Source organism: Pseudophryne corroboree, chromosome 8 (genome assembly GCF_028390025.1).
Source record: "Pseudophryne corroboree isolate aPseCor3 chromosome 8, aPseCor3.hap2, whole genome shotgun sequence".
NCBI lineage: Eukaryota > Metazoa > Chordata > Amphibia > Anura > Myobatrachidae > Pseudophryne > Pseudophryne corroboree.
The window spans coordinates 403,716,573-403,733,760 of record NC_086451.1 but is presented as its reverse complement, the minus strand read 5'-3'; the positions used below and the strand labels follow the sequence as shown (position 1 = coordinate 403,733,760).

At 43.9% G+C, this 17,188-nt stretch overlaps 1 pseudogene; it reads right to left on the bottom strand.

Annotated features, from left to right (window-relative positions):
- LOC134949313 (cytochrome P450 2A4-like) overlaps nt 1-12,517 on the bottom strand; it is a 202,270-nt pseudogene extending 189,753 nt beyond the window's left edge.
- Nucleotides 12,518-17,188: the final 4,671 nt, after the last annotated feature.

Sequence of the window (17,188 nt, the reverse complement as noted above, 5' to 3'; positions counted from 1 at the left end):
TCCGCCCCTGCCATCACTGGCTGGGCACCGTATGAAGCCATCACGCTCACTCCCAGAAGTGGGGGGAAGAGCGGGACCCGATTGCTACACTGTCATGTATTTAAGGTAGGATGTGTTCTTTGTGTATCCTGATGAAAGGTGTGATTAAAGGCACCTGAAATGTTGGTCATGAAGCTTGTGTAGCTGTGTGAATTCTTATATAAGTCCGTGGAGTGCCGCCCGCCTCCTTGTGTTGATAGATATATATATATATATATAGTGGATACGTGATGTTTATATAACAAGAATGTGTTGTTTGTCTTCTTGTCTCCTGAGATGGTGATCTATCCCATCAGAGGGCACAGCAGGAATATACCAAAGACTCTATCAATGATTTGCACTTTTGGACCACCTTTATTGCTATATTTGTATTGCTAAAAGGATTGGTGCTCCTGGGTATGGACTAAACTGCAGTCCTGGGGTGCAGGTGGCTGTAATCTTAATTGCTTGTAATTCAGGACCTTTGCTTACGGTACATATTAATTTATTAAACTGATTAAAATGATGACTAAAATATACCCATAAAAATAGTAAATGCTGAATAGCTCCTAACTGAGTAAAACAGGGAATGCTGAAACCACAGCTACAAATTCCACATGCAGATGTGTCCTCATACAGGTAGCCTCAGTACGCCATGTGGTGCGAGACACCTGGCGTGAGAGAGCCAGCACATCCCATGTGGCTCAGCTTGTGCCAAGCATATATTTGCATCTTCTTCAACTGAAAATGCCTCTTAGTTGCAAACGAATGTGACAAGCCACTTCATGAGACTGCACTGATTAATTTGATGTGCAACACATGTATACCTACAACTACTACTAGTACTTTGCTAACAGATTAAGGGGCATATTTATTAAAATTATTTTTACTAAAATAATGTGAAAAAGCTTTCACATTATTTTAGTTTCACATAAATGTACCAAGAGGAATTGTATGAGAATTCTCCAAATTCTCCTCCAAACCGTAATTATCAATTTTTTTAAAGTAAGCAGATCGCATTTCCCATAACTGTAATGGGAAATGTTATCTGCTCAGATTTACTAAACTACAATTGTTAAAAAATAACAGACTTAGCCTAGTGTTAATAATGCCAGGTCTAACTAGCATTATCCAATCTAAACCCTACCTGTAGTTGCAATAAAGCTGTTTTCTTCAGGAAGGAGATAGCTTTCCAGCACCCCCCTCCCTCTGCCTTCCTCCCGTGTGTTTACTAAAGTCCTGAGGGGGTCATTCCGAGTTGATCACTCGCTAGCAGTTTTTAGCAGTCGTGCAAATGCTAAGCTGCCGCCCTCTGGGAGTGTATTTTAGCTTAGTAGAAGTGCGAATGAAAGGATCGCAGAGTGAGTACTAAAAAAAATTGTGCAGGTCTACAGTAGCTCCAGACCTACTCAGCGCTTGCGATAATTTCAGACTGTTCAGCTGCGGATTTGATGTCACAAACACGCCCTGCGTTTTCTCAGCCACGCCTGCATTTTGTCTGGCACACCTGCGTTTTTTTGAACACTCTCTGAAAATGGTCAGTTGACACCCAGAAACGCCCTCTCCCTGTCAATCACTCTGCGGCCAGCAGTGCGACTGAAAAGCTTCGGTAGACCTTGTGTAAAAACACATCGGCCGTTGTCAAAGTATGTCATGCGTGCGCATTGCGCTGCATATGCATGCACATTGCGCCACATACGAATGCGCAGAAGTACAGTTTTTTTGCATCATCGCAGCACTGCGAACTTTTTCAGCTAGCAATCAACTCGGAATGACCCCCTGAAAGCAGCCAGCAGCAAGATGAGGAATCCTTTGTGCATAGATGGACATGGTAATTAATCTTTTTTTTTTTAAATAAATAAATACCTTTAATCAGAGCCGTAACTACGTGTGTGCCAAGGGGGCTTTGCACACAGCGCAGTTGCCCTGGGGGCGCACGGCCAGCGGCATGTAATGAGTCAAATTGACTCATTACATGCCGCCTCCGTGCGCCGCGCTGTGAAGCTGAAGACATCAGCGGAGGCCGGAGAAGCGGAGAAGGAGGAGGGAGGGGGAGCAGGGAGCCGCAGCAGCGCTATGTTATTGGTAGTAAGCGCCGCTGCAGCATCCCCCTCTCCTTCCGTATTGGCTGCCCGGCAGCCAATACAGAAGGAGAGGGGGATGCTGCAGCGGCGCTTACTACCAATAACATAGCGCTGCTGCGGCTCCCTGCTCCCCCTCCCTCCTCCTCCTTCTCATCTCACTGCCGCCACCGAGGGAGCAGCACGAGGAGCCTGTCAGCGGGGAGAAGGTAAGTATATCCCCCCCCCCTCCCTCTCTCTCTCTCTCTCTCTCTCTCTCTCTCTCTGTCTCTCTCTCTCTCTGTCTCTCTGTCTCTCTCTCTCTCTCTCTCTCTCTCTCTCGGACACCGCCTGCCGCAATGTGTAAAAAATGGGACTGGCTGCCGCAATGTGTAAAAAATGGGACTGGCTGCTGCAATGTGTAAAAAAAGGGGGATGGCTGCCGAAATGTGTAAAAAATGGGACTGGCTGCCGCAATGTGTAAAATGGGACTGGCTGCCGCAATGTGTAAAAAATGGGGACTGGCTGCCGCAATGTGTAAAATGGGACTGGCTGCCGCAATGTGTAAAATGGGACTGGCTGCCGCAATGTGTAAAAAATGGGGACTGGCTGCCGCAATGTATAAAATGGGACTGGCTGCCGCAATGTGTAAAATGGGACTGGCTGCCGCAATGTGTAAAAAGGGGGACTGGCTGCCGCAATGTGTAAAAAGGGGGACTGGCTGCCGCAATGTGTAAAAAGGGGGACTGGCTGCCGTAATGTGTAAAAAGGGGGACTGGCTGCCGCAATGTGTATAAAGGGGGACTAGCTGCCATAATGTGTAAAAAGGGGGACTAGCTGCCGTAATGTGTAAAAAGGGGGTCTGGCTGCCGCAATGTGTATAAAGGGGGACACCGTCTGCCGTAATGTGTAAAAACGGGGACGCTGTCTGCTGTAATTGTAAAAAAGGGACGCTGTCTGCCGCAATGTGTAAAAAGAAGGACCGGCTGCCGCAATGTGTTAAAAGGGAGACAGGCTGCTGTAATGTGTAAAAAGGGGGACTGGCTGCCGCAATGTGTAAAAAGGGTATATCTGCCGCAATGTGTAAAAAGGGGGACACTGTCTGCTGTAATGTATAAAAGGGGCTCTACCTGGTGTAGTGGCGCTACTGTGCAGCGTAATTTGAATAATGTAGACTACTGTGCACCGTAGTATGAATTGCTATTATTTTGTGGTCACGCCCCTTCCCCGTGAAGCCACGCCCCTATCTAACATGGGGGGGGGCGGCACTGTCGTTTCTTGCACACAGCGCTAAAATGCCTAGTTATGGCACTGCCTTTAATTACCAGCTTTGTGCTGTCTGTCATATTATTTCATTTGCTGCAGGTTTAGGGGATAATTCAGACCTGATCGTAGCAGCAAACTTGTTAGCAGTTGGGCAAAACCATGGTGGTCATTCCGAGCTTGTTCGCTCGCAAGCTGCTTTTAGCAGCTTTGCACACGCTAAGCCGCCGCCTACTGGGAGTGAATCTTAGCACATTAAAATTGCGAACGAAAGATTAGCAGAATTGCGATTAGATACTGCTTAGCAGTTTCTGAGTAGCTCCAGACTTACTCAGCCACTGCGATCAGTTCAGTCAGTTTCGTTCCTGGTTTGACATCACAAACACTCCCAGCGTTCACCCAGACACTCCGCCGTTTCTTCAGACACTCCAGCGTTTTTCCCAGAAACTGCAGCGTTTTTTCGCACACACCCATAAAACGGCCAGTTTCCGCCCAGAAACACCCACTTCCTGTCAATCACATTACGATCACCAGAACGAAGAAAAAACCTCGTAATGCCGTGAGTAAAATACCTAACTGCATAGCAAATTTACTTGGCGCAGTCGCACTGCGGACATTGCGCATGCGCATTAGCGACTAATCGCTCTGTTGCGGAAATAAAAATAACGAGCGAACAACTCAGAATGACCACCCATGTGCACTGCAGGTGTGCCAGATATAACATTTGCAGAGAGAGTTAGATTTGGGTGGGTTATTTTGTTTCTGTGCAGAGAAAATACTGCCTGCTTTATTTTAACAGTACAATTTAGATTTCAGTTTAAACACACCCCACCCAAATCTAACTCTCTCTGCACATGTTATATATGCCCCCCCCCCTCCCCCCCCCCCCCCCCTCTTCAGTGCACATGGTTTTGCCCAACTGCAAACAAATTTGCTGCCTAAGTGAAGTGCTGGAGCTCCAGACTGGTTCAGGAGTAGGGTGTCACATCTACCTGCCCTTTCCAGCCATATAAGAAGTCTGGCAAATCGTGAATGCTGCGGCTCTCCTTTAATCACTAAAGCGGTGCATGCGCAGTAACATGCAGTCTATCTCAGATGCGAATAGACTGACGTTACAGCAGTGACAGGGATTTGCCAGGACAGTGCTATATCGCAAGCACTGTTCTGGTATTCGGATTTTAATTTTAATACATTCATGTGATAATGTTAATTATCACATTGCGAGTTGTGTCATTATTTGCGCTGCATAGCCGCACTTATAGTGCAGATTTTAATAAATAGAACTCTAAAAGGCCCTACACACAGAGCCAACCCTAACCAATATGATGCCCTAGGCAAGATTTTGGCTGGTGCCCCCTAGCACCACCGCTGGTTCTGCCTCTGACCTTGCACCTCTTTCTCAGCACCATCACCCCTCGCCCATAGCAGTCCTTGTACCCCCTATATTTTAAATAGGAACAGTTCGCACATTTGACGCACAGCCCAAAAAGGGGCATCTTCTTGCTGGCAATGGCCACACAATAGTAAAACCCAATTCCAATTACGCCACACAATACTGCAACTTTATTCACATTTTATCTTGCAATAGTGTCCATAATTCATATTACATCCCACAGTAGTATCACTTTACCTTATAAACATTACTCCTCACAGTAGAGCCCCTTATTCACATTACTTCACACAGAATTGCTCCTTATTAACATTACACCACACCTTATTGCTCTTTATTCACATTAGATGACACAGTACTACCCTTTCTATATGCAACGCCACATAGTAGAGAACCGTATACACATAATGCCACACATTAGTAATGCATTTATACACAATTCCACACAGTAATGCTCCTTACACATATGAGACACATTAATGTCCTTATAAACATAATGTGCCTTACACATTATGACAACCTTTATTAATGCCCTTTTACACATAATGTCCCTTACACATAGGGCGCACATTATTAATGCCCTTATGCACATAATGACACACATAGTGCCCCCTACACATTTGCTGCACATTATTAGTGCCCCTATACACATAATGACACACATACAGTAGTACCCCGTTACACATATCCTGCACATTATTAATGCCCTTATACACATAATGACGCACATAGTGGCCCTTTACACATATGTTGCACATTATGAATGCATTTTTACATGACAAACATAATGCTCCTTACACATATTCCGAACACTACTACACAACCAACCCACTCACATGCACACAGCACTCACACTTCCACTAACACTGTGACCTCTACCTCTGCTTGGATACAGATGTGTCCTCACAAATCTTGCATCAATGCTAACATCGGGCACCTTTTTTTAATGAAAATGCATCTTATTTGCATTGCTATGTGGCTAGGATGCACAAGCAGCTTCTGCTGATTAAACTAATATGCATCATGCCTATATACTGTGTGAGACTGTGGCTGTATCTGCATATGAAATGCTACATACAGAATATAGGCATGCCGCATATCGGCCCTCATTCCGAGTCGTTCGCTCGGTAATTTTCATCGCATCGCAGTGAAATTCCGCTTAGTACGCATGCGCAATATTCGCACTGCGACTGCGCCAAGTAATTTTACAATGAAGATAGTATTTTTACTCACGGCTTTATCTTCGCTCCGGCGATCGTAGTGTGATTGACAGGAAATGGGTGTTACTGGGCGGAAACACGGCGTTTTATGGGCGTGTGGATAAAAACGCTACCGTTTCCGGAAAAAACGCAGGAGTGGCCGGAGAAACGGGGGAGTGTCTGGGCGAACGCTGGGTGTGTTTATGACGTCAAACCAGGAACGACAAGCACTGAACTGATCGCAGATGCCGAGTAAGTGTGGAGCTACTCTGAAACTGCTAAGTAGTTTGTAATCGCAATATTGCGAATACATCGTTCGCAATTTTAAGATGCTAAGATACACTCCCAGTAGGCGGCGGCTTAGCGTGAGCAACTCTGCTAAATTCGCCTTGCGAGCGATCAACTCGGAATGAGGGCCATCATTTTAATCAGCAGAAGCTGCTGATGCCCCTAGGCATATCAAATGCCCTAGGCAATTGCCTAGTTTGCCTATGCCTATGGCCGGCTCTGCCTACACACAGGTCGATCTGACCGAAAGATATCAACGATCTTGTTCATTAATGAATGAGATACCGTTCATATCTTTCAGTGTGGAGGCACAAGCGATGAACGATGTGCGGCCCCGCGCCCTCTCTGGAGAGACCACAATTCCTTTGAAATGCATTCACTGATCTAAAATTGCATCACCTGTGGCTGCTGGTAATCTGGCTCCTCATGTATATGCAATTTGAGCCAATATACACAGTAGAGTAGAAATGAGCTGCGAGTTCATAAAGGTATACTCTTAAACTCCCTTCTGATTTAAACTTGCAGCACAGATATGTTTTCTTGAACCATTTCAATGTGGACCTGCACTTTTTTCAGGATATTCTCAACTTTACCATCTCCAGATCCATTAAGTTTGTGACCCTTACTTTAATATGGCTGTCAGCTTCATACTCTTGAATAGCTATCCCCTGAGATGAGCATCCTCTTGCACTTAATGTACCTCTTGCACTTTTCTCTTTCTCCCTTTCCTCTTTTGAACGTTGCACAATTCACTTTTTCCACACTCTCTCTCATAGCTGCAGACATGTTCATATCCCATGTTCCCTTCTTCCAGTTTATTGACGTTTTTCTTCCACATATTCTCTCCTCTGAAATATTCTTATTGACTTTAACAAAGGCACCAAAACTATCCTACAGTAAACTAACCTTCTCAAAGTTTAAACATAACCTATTGTAATTACCTTCCATATACAGTAACTGCTTTATCCCCATTACCACCATCTCCTAACTCAGTGGTTCTCCAACTTTTTTGAATCACGGCGCCCTAGAGCATCAGAATTTTATTCATCGCACCCCTAAGCCAAAAGTTTCTTATTGAGACAATTAGAAACAAATATTGAATTAAGTAAATTGTGTTTAGATGTCATCCTTAGGTTCAATTGTGGGGTGAGGGGCAGGATTCACTTTTGTTTGTCCACATATTTTATGATTGACAGTCACCAGCACTGGATATGCCAATCACATTGACAATAAATAATTTGAATTGGTCCTGGACCACCAATCTAAGGCACCCCTGCAAATGTCCCGAGGCACCCCAGGGTGCCACGGCACACAGTTTGAGAACCACTGTCCTAACTCTTCCTAGCTAATACAGATCTTCATTACATGAATCATGTTCTCTTTTCTGCATTATTTGTTACGTTTGACTAATATTTAACTTCTCCCTTCCTACTTTAGTGATTCTCCAATACAACAGCAAAATGTTCTCTACGTTGGATAAGGTTTTTTTCTGACAAACTATTGATTCTTAATGGTTACTTTGCTCAACAACTACTAGACAACATTGTTTACTGACACATCGCACAGATTGCTTTATTACATGCAAGACATCCCGCAGGCTTAGGGAAAAACAATATGAAAATAAGCTATTTATCCTATAACACTCTAATACTACTCTACCATTCTACACACAGATTTGTAGGATCCTGGGCTGATCTAAGCTTAAGGCATAAAGTCTAATGGGCTCTCCAGCAGGTTTGAAGGGAGAATGGAGGAAGCTTGTGGTCTGATCCAGCACTTGCTCATGGAGCAGTGATGACTGGAATGAGGAGCTAGACCCACATGGTGATATAATGTTCAGAGTAATGTAGGTGTTCAAATGGTAGCTAGTTGAATGGCATGGACCGGAGAAATGGAGTTTATGAGGAGTGATAATAGTAGTAGCGAATCAATTAGGCTGATGAGATGACTTGTCTGAAGTTGAAGGTAATTGAATTGTATTTTGAGACAACTGGAGCTGGCATGCCAACCGGACTCGAATCAGCTAGGTGATCAAACTGGAACCGTATAGCCCATCAGATCAGAACCAGATAGGTGACCTGACTGGAACCGGATACATGAACAGATTGGAACTGGATAGGTGACTGGACTGGAACCAAATAGGTGACCACTCTGTTAGCAGATAGGTGACCGCACTGGAATAGGAGATATGATCAGATTTGAACCAGATAGATGACCGCACCCGAATAAATGACCAGACTAGAACCGGATAGCCCATCAGATCAAAACCAGAGAGGTGACCTGACTGGAACCGGATAGCTGAACAGATTGGAACTGGATAGGTGACTGGACTGGAATCAGATAGGTGACCACTCTGGAAGCAGAGACATGATCAGATTGGAACTAGATAGGTGACCGGAACCGAATAAATGACCAGACTGGAACCGGATAGATTACTGAAACAGAACCCAAGAGGTGACCAGACGGGAACTGGATACAGATGGACTGAAACTAAACAGATACAGAGTATCAGAAGCACAGTGTAGAGCTGTGACTTCAGGAGAAGCGATGTTGCAGTGGCAGATTGTGAGTGCTAAGGATGTGCAGGGACAGCAGGAGCGGGCCTCAGTACCAGCTTAGTCAGACACCAAAGAGGTAGTAATCAATGTTTAGAGCTCTGGAGTGTGAGACAGAGTAAAGTCCCTTATTTACATTAAGGCCTCTTTAGCTCTAAATCCGACATATTTTTCTCTTGCTCGCCATTGCCTATTGGCTGCCTATCTGCGAGCAGATCATGGTCCGTGCCACATTTTAACTGGCACCGCACTTGCTTGCTCAGCAGGCAAATAGATATTGTGGTGGTGTATGGTTCCACCCACAGGGGCATCCTGTGCTCTGTGTGGCAGCACCGACTGCACCTCCCTGGTTACAGTCCTGGTCATGAATCTGTAGTACACAAAGTAAGAGAAGAAGCTCTGGGTATGATTGGCAGAACTAGCTGGTTTAAATAAGACACCTAAATCCCATAAATCCTGTAATTGGTCAGAACTGGTCACATGACTGGAGTTTCTAAAAGTGGGATTGGTCCACTGGTTCCTGGTAGAGGAACCAAGATTGCGGCATGCATGTAATGGATAGTGGCTCTACCAGGACACACAGAGGAAGAAGCCAACAACATGCTGGCCTTACAGAGAAGTAGCCTGGCATACCGGACCAAATTAAGCTGTACCCGTTGTTCAGTGTGTGACGCAGCTACTACCACAGCCACTACCATCTTTTGCTAAACACTTGTTTATTTTTTTACCCTAAAAAATCCTCAGAACTAAATAATGTAACATTTTTTTTTATCTTTCTAACAATAACAGATATTATGAAGAATATTTTTTAAGGACGTGTCGTGTATTTATCACTTTTTAATGTAATATTATGCACTATAAAACTTCAATAAAAATTGTGAAAAGTTCTGTGTTAGATTTACTGCTTTATTGATTTATAAGATTAAAGTCAATAACTCTAAACTGCTAATTTCATGGTGTGCATGTATGAAAGATCATGTCAGGACATAGTTTTGTTTTCTGTGAACTGTGGACTTTGCTAGAGCAGTACTATACTCCCAGCTGGAGTGCTGCTGCGTGTTAGACTCATCCCATTCCAGTTTTAAGCAGTTAGGGAGCCATGTACTAACTGGAGATAAGGGTGACAAACGGAAAAGGCAGAGAAAATCCCTGTACATATTGCTTCTCGATATGTACTAAAGGAATTTCTCTGCCTGCTAGTGATAAGTGCAGGTTAGAATATCATAATATACTGCAGTATTTTAGTATTATTGATATATTTTTAAATATCTTACCGTAATCCTTTAAGAACAAAACAAATATATCCATCACTCCTCTGTCACTAAACACATCACTGCGATCTATCAAAGCCTCCTTCACTGCATCATAGCCAATCAGAACAACAGCACGAGTACTGCCCAGGTAGATGGTATACACTGGTCCATACTGCTCACTCAGCTGTAGAGACACATATTCATTATATTGCATTACATATATACCATTGGAGCTGTTGTACATTTTCTTACAATAAGTGAATAAATTGTCCTCATCACCATTTAGTTATGATGCACCACAGATTCTGTGGCGCCGTTCAGTCAGCAATAGACAGAACATGTAAGTAAAGAAGCCGGTTAGGATTGAAATGCCGGCTGACGGGATGCCGGCAGTCTAAATACCAACCATGGAATCCTGATGATAAGAATCCCTACAGAGGAAGGTTAGTATACTTTCCTTCCCCCCTGGCCCCCTAACCCTAATCCGCCCTCTCTGCAGCCTAAACCTAACTCCCCCCCCCCCCCCAGCCTATCCTTAACCCTCCCAGGGGTGCCTAAACCTACTCTCCCCCCCCCCCCTCCACAGCCTAATCCTGGGTGCCTGAATATAACCCCTGCTCCCTGCAGCCTAACCCTAACCTCCCATTCTGCAGGCTAACCCTAAGCCTCCCCCCGCTCACCTCTCCAGCGACCCGGCAGTGTTTCGATTAATATTCCTGGTGTCGGGATGCCGGTGCCAGCATTCCGTTGAGTGTCGGAATCAGGGCTGCCATCTGAAATGAAGTAGCCCGGGACTGAAAAATGAGGCAGAACCCACACACACACACACACACACACACACACACACACACACACACACACACACACACACACACACACACACACACACTGCCCCATTCCTCCCCCAGCATTCCCCAAAACATACATTTTGAGGGGGCCCAGGAGGCAGCAGTGAGGGCCGGGAGGAAGCCACGGCATTTAGGAACAGAGCAGCAACGCTATTATTACTACAGAGCCGGCCATGAACCAATCGGAGCTCACGCACCGGCAGCCAAATGGCACCTCCTGATTGGTTGATGGTCCGTGAACTCTGATTGGCTCACGGCCATCATTGTAGTAATAACAGCGCCGCTGCTCTTTCCCTCCAAGGCAGCTGCCGGTGCGCACTGCAGGCAGGCCGCTGGAATGGCCCCCAATCCTATCTGCAGCCACCTGGGCCCCATCTCAGTCTGGGCCCCAAACTGAAGTCCCCACTGTCCCCCCTTGATAGCGGGTCTGGTCGGGATTCTTGCATCTGTATTTTGACAGCTTTGATCCTGACTGGATCACATAGAACCTAGCAGCATATTAAATACATATAGTAAAAACCCAATAGAAACTGAGACATGAGAAAAAAACATTTCAGGAGACACAAAGCTGAAAATATAGAAATTTTTCCATAAGGACATGTAGGTGAGTACAAGGAGACTTGAGGAAAAAAGGGACTAGGAAATAGCAGATGACGGTGGTTGTGGGAAATGAATCTATGGCAGTGGTTCCCAAACTGTGTGCCTAGGCACCCTGCCTTGGGTTGGTGGTACGGGGCCAAATCAAACTATTTATGGTCAATAAAACAGGCAAAACCAGTGCTAGTGGCAAACAATCATGATATATGTAGACAAATAGAAACAAATCCTATCCCTTACCACATAACTGACCCTAAGGATGACAAATAAACACAATTAATTTAATTTAATATTTGTTTTTGAATTCCTCAATAAGAGGGTGTCAGGATGACGCAGGGCATGCTCACAAGTCACAATATGTACTATTTTTAATAAATCCAATGTTGCTATCTTTGTAGATAAATTGGTCATTTTAATTAGCAGCAGTAATACTGTATCTTTCAATCAACCTGATGAATTAGGTTTGTTTAAAATAGCACAAGTCAGCACTTGTCTGTTGTCTAAGCGCTCTGGCAATTTATTTAATCTCAGTGGATATAATTACATATAGAAGAAACACATTACAGAGGCAACTGCACTGAGCACTGCAGACTATTGTTATACTGCAATAATGAGGGAGTACATGCCCCAGCTGGGTGTGGTATGGAAGGTAGATAGTAACTAGGTCGACCGTGACTCGGTCGACCACTATTGGTCGACAGTAACTAGGTCAACGGGGATGCAATGTCACCAGGGTCTCTAGGTCGACATGTTCTAGGTCGACCTCTATAGTGTTGACCTAGTTACCGTCGACCTAGACACCGGATCCCGCCCCAGCTTACCTTCAGTAAAGACTGTGTAAATTCTGTGGTGCTAATCTGCATGATATTCCCCAGCAGGGGCAGAGGTGTGGGCCCCGGGGGGCAGGTTCCTCTGCTTTATATGTTTCCACCATTGTATGAGGTAAATGAGGAGAGTGACCCCAGCAGCCAGGAGTAGGGTCCCTGTTATATTCAGCGCCATTATGGGCACAGCACAATTACAGCAATGCCTGTGACCTGTGTCCCTCTGTGTTTACTTGTGATAAAAAAAAGTTCTGCACAGAGCAACATTTCAAATAACAGTGAGCGTAATGATTGGGATAGGTTGTAAATAGTCACAGTTGGCTAAGGGTGTATTAACCCCTTCATAACTATATATTACACAGCTACAGCCTGATAATATTAATGAGCACCACTTACACTTACAAAACAGATAAAACCGCAAAGATTATGCATTTAAATAATGGGACAATGACTATAGGGTCTATTTAATAACACAAATCATTAGAAGCAGTATATATACTGTGTATACCATTTAATATATACGGTTAGTGACACCACCACTATTTTTCAGTACTCACCTGTACAGTAACGTGTGGTGGTGTCAACCTCCACAGACCCATAAAGCCAAAAGCCTAACCCTGCGGGAGAAGAGTCAATGCATACTGCACATGAACGGCAGCTGTCCACGAATGCACACAACTTGTTATACAGTATAACAAAACTGGAAAGGGGTCTTGTTGATACAGTAACACCATATATTCATAGCGTTACCTAGTGGTGGAGAGTTAGACTTTCTGATGATTGATATGCAGTTAAATCACCATCCCCATATGATAAATGGGGATGGTGGTAACTGACGGTATGTGGATTTAGGCTGGAGAAATCTCTGTTTTCATACTGTAAATAGATCCTTATTTGTACTAATACAGCACAATAAATAGAAGGTGAAATATAATTACCCATATCAATAAAATATAAAATGTTTTAAATAGTCCATTACAAATAGATAGATAGATAGATAGATAGATAGATAGATAGATAGATAGATAGATAGATAGATAGATAGATAGTAATTCTTGAAGTATTGGTGGCAGTAAACTATCAGGACTTCTCCTTGTCACACTCTGGATTTCTGTTGCCAGCTACTGTACTTGCCCCATCGCTGTCTTTCCTGTTTGCAATACAAAGCTTGAGGAACTAAATTGTCACTTCTGTGGATATGAGCTGAGCCTGCAGTGACACTTAGGTTCCCCTAATGTAACCACAGAAACAGACAGTGATTGTGCAGGTAGTGTCATGTGATTGGTGCTTATCCACTGAACCAATAAGATATAAAATTGTAAAATGCAGATTTAATTCTAAAAAAATTAAGAAAAAACAAGAATATATTGTAGACAATAATATAGACAATAATAGAGATGGCACTCTTTCATTAGCATAAAGTCTATGACAGAGAAAAGTCAAAATCCTACCAAGGATTAACAGCGTATAGGCCTGTGTACGCAAACTGTGTAGTCACTATGCCCTTTAGGCGTACATACGCAGAGTGCGTACACTGTGTGACTTTGTGTACGTAAGGTTTGTGAATAACATAAAGGTGTAAGGTTAATTACTGCGGCCGCAGCCGCTCAATATTAAAGTTTATCAAGTGTGTTTAAGGTATATGATTTTTAGTCCTTTATGTAAACCAGCGTTTACAATTGGGGGCATCGTCCGGTTTTCACATGCTCACAGCCTAACTGGTCATAGCAGACTTAATCTATCAGCAAAGGGCGGGAAGTTATCCTACGTAACCTTTTCCTGGTCGATGGATATGCTGGAAACCCTATTTGTGTGCTGTTAGATTGTGTCTGCTCCGTCTGGTCTGCAGAGGTGCTGGTAGAACCCGTAAAAGAGGAAAAAGCTATTTAAAAATCGGTGAAATTTTTTTGGGCGCCAAAAGCGTACACAAAGGGCACCCATACTTTGCATACCCTCTCACATTGTTGCTGCAAGACTCAGATTCCTAGATTCATTTAGATCTGTGTGAAATCTGATACATTTGTTGCTATATAGTTAAAACTGAAATCACAGTATTTTAAGGAACTAAGTGTAAAGACACAAACGCAGGTCTGCTTAAAAGTTTATACAGAACAAGTTGTGTCTAGTGGGCAATAGTAATTAGTATTGTTCACATTTATAGAGTTGTATGATTTGTTTTATTGCGGACGCATGGTTTTGTACATGTGTCTCGGACAAAGTACAGGACTGCGCACGCAGCGTAAAAGACATGCACGGTCGCGTGTTTACGCAAAGTGCGTAAGAGTGCGGGCGCTAAGTACAAATTACACAATAGTGTCGTTTAGTTAAAAGGTGGGACAGTAGCCATGCTACAATAGCACAAAACTACCCAGTTTCTTAAGCAGATTAGTATAAAACTTTTGTTTAAACTGAATTGCCCCTGGGGATAAAGCTGCCAATCAGAACAATTGAAAATTTTCTGTACAGAAAAACAAAGCATATTTGAGTGAGTGAAAGCGGAGTGAGTGAAGCTGAACCCAGGAACTGAAGTGGTCTAAGTGGCTGGAGTGGTAACACTGGGTTAGTAGAGGCCCGGTTGCATAGGGTTCGCTACCTTGCTTGATTACAACTAGGTGGTCTAAGTGATCTGAAGTGGTCTAGGTGTCCCATACAACTAGGTGATCTGAAGTTGTCTAGGTCAGGTGGTCTACAGCAATTCTAGGGCATATAGATAACTAGTATCTATAGGCTGTGCGATTGCATCGCATGTCCGTTTGTTCTACACAGCACAACGTGATACCATTGTGTCAGATGCACTATGGAAAAGCATACGCAGACGTGATTGTATAGACAAAGGGGTTTTTCTTTGATAACGTCGGGAAATCTCCCTCATGGGCTTCTACTGGACAGGGTGAAGGATAGTTAGCTAATTTCTCTGTTTTTCACCCTGCAAACAATTCCAGTTGAAAGATACCGAAAAGGAATTTTTCGCTGCCTCTGTCAGGAAAATATTGCAACAGAACCTCCACCGAAAGAAATTACGGTGCTGTAAGGTCTGATAGGAGCCCTAAATTGGGTACAGCGCATTCACTGTCAACAGTGCATGGTAGTACCGACCAATGTGTGCAGGAGTGGGTCTACTTACATTGAGTATTTTGGTGTTTGTGGGAATTTTTTTTAGTTATTAAGAAGACCCCCAAATATGGGTGCCAGTTGAGAGATGAGAGATGTTTGTGAAGTGAGAGATGTTTGTGCAGGGTTCAGGCTGAAAAAGAAAGACCAAAAGGGTCAGCAAGGTTTATCATGTGTGAAAAATATGGTTCACACACGGAAGTTTTATGCAATGAGTGGGTACGTATGACTGACAAAGATAGGGTATCATTCCCTAGGATGGGCAGCTTTGAGCCAGAGGTATTGTAGAACTTAAGAATTAGGATATGTCTGATAAAATCCAGAAAACTAATGATTAGACATACAGATTGCTTAAATCTATGGCAACAAGAAGGGGATGTGCAAAGGGAATTAGCTCGCACAGCAGGTTCCAAACCTAGCGGGAAAACAATGGTGACCGCACCACCACCACCACCACCACCACCATATATTGATGGGGAGAAAGTGGCTACAAGCAATGGTGCATTGGTACAGGATAAGAATGTGATTGATAAATGTACTAACACTAACCTTTGCAAGCTGTATCCTGTTTTAAATTTTCCCCAGGATTGTGAGCAGGAGGATGAGCCCAGCACGATACCAGCACTCTCTCTTGCAGCAACCATACAGGTCACCCAGGTGGGCACGGCCCAACTACCAAGAGTTGTAGCAAGGCCCCCTAGCGGAGGGATAAGTGAGGCTGTGTCCACAGGTAAGTACGGTACCATACACTATGCAGAAACAATAGTTCCTCACATTATAGAGTCAAACCAAAATTACGTAATTGAATTAAATCCTGTCATGGTGATTGCAGTGCCCAACGGGAGAACTGACAATCAGGGAGTAACTCCCATCAGGAACATTGCCATGCATTGCCTTTGGTCCCGAGCAGAATTAAGGTCAATTATGTCAGAATTTCCCGATCCCATAAAAGATCTAGTCGGATGCCAGAAGTTTGTTAAGGAGTTAGGTAACGCTCATGAGCCCACAAATAAGGATTGGCGAACAGTACTACGAGTGTGTTTACCCTCAAATATTGACACCACAAAATTCATAACAGACTGTAAGTTAGGTGCAGATGTACCTCTCACTGATGAGTACAATTAGGAGAATGTAAAGCAAATCAATCTGTTGTCAAATGGAATAAAATTTTCTCCATAAGACAAAAGGAATTTGAAACGGCATCCGAATATTTCCATTGGGCACTGCAGGAAATAGCTAGATACACTGGGATTGAGGACATTAAAGATAATGACCATCATAAGGAGGTAGCTGTTTCCGTATTAATGGACGGGTTAAATGAGGCACTGAGAACAAGAGTACAAACCTCTCTACCAAAATTGAGAGGTATCTCGGTGGCTGAACTGAGAGAGTCCACTGTCGAGTATGATAGGAACGTCAGTAAGCACAGGGAGTGACATGGGGATAAGCTGATGACAGTAAGTATACAGGCTCTTACAGCAAAATCCCATCAGACAAAATCCCAGACCCCTGCTATTTGGAAAAGACCTAGAATATGTTACATTTGTTAAAAGGAAGGACATTTTGCCCTGGATTGTAGGAGCAGTGGGACACATAACATATACCGACCACCTAGACCAGTATATGAACCACATTACAATTCACATAGTTGGGATCAGGGACCGCATAGGAGGAATTACGAGCCACATGCAGGGGAAACAAGGAGGTACCCACCAAGGAGAGATTGGCAGACATCCGAAAAATTCTCAGCTACCCCCCTCACAGATTGTAGCTGCCAGTGCA